This window comes from Gavialis gangeticus, unplaced genomic scaffold, assembly GCF_001723915.1.
Source record: "Gavialis gangeticus isolate Ggan-Ray unplaced genomic scaffold, GavGan_comp1, whole genome shotgun sequence".
Lineage (NCBI taxonomy): Eukaryota > Metazoa > Chordata > Crocodylia > Gavialidae > Gavialis > Gavialis gangeticus.
The window spans coordinates 138,263,032-138,263,725 of record NW_017729022.1 but is presented as its reverse complement, the minus strand read 5'-3'; positions in this window follow the sequence as shown (position 1 = coordinate 138,263,725).

Here is a 694-nt window from a genome sequence, read left to right as displayed (position 1 = left end):
CCTGCTAAGTTTCAAGGAGATCGGTGCAGGGGTTTGGGGGAAACTGCACCTCAAGCCATGGACAAGCAAAACTCGTGACATGGGTGACACTGTGTGTTAAGGCGCAGCAGGGTGAAAGCTGCAGGCCTGCTAGTCCCTGCTGAGGCCACAAAGCCTGCCAGATGTCAAGGAGATAGGTGCAGGGGGAGTCTGGGGTCTGGGGTCCCTGCACCTCTGGCCACAGGCAGGCAAAACTGGTGACATGGGTGGGTGACTGTGTATGTTCAGATGCACCCTTCCTGGTGCTGGGGCCTCTGCACAACACAGCAGTGTGCCCCACTGAAGCCTCTTCCTCTCCTACAGCCTCATCCTGGTCCACCACTGTAAACAACAGCAAGTAAAAATAACGTAGGTGACTCAGCAGTCAACACCAGTAGCACCAGCAGCATCTAAGGTAACCAAACGGAACTGTCACAGAGCCTTTCTTGTTATAAAGGAATTGACAGCAAGAAGTAAAGATGTTGTGTTGGATATATGTTACTCATAGTGTATGATGGCTTATCTTGTGTTTTTATGCTTATATATTTATTATAAAAAAAGCAGAATAGTTAGAGAAATATATCTTTGGAAGCTTTTGGGTTGAAAAAGCCTTTGTCAGGCTGAGGAAGCACCTGCACTTGGTGTGACTCCTGGTCCTGGAAGGAAGGAATAGTAG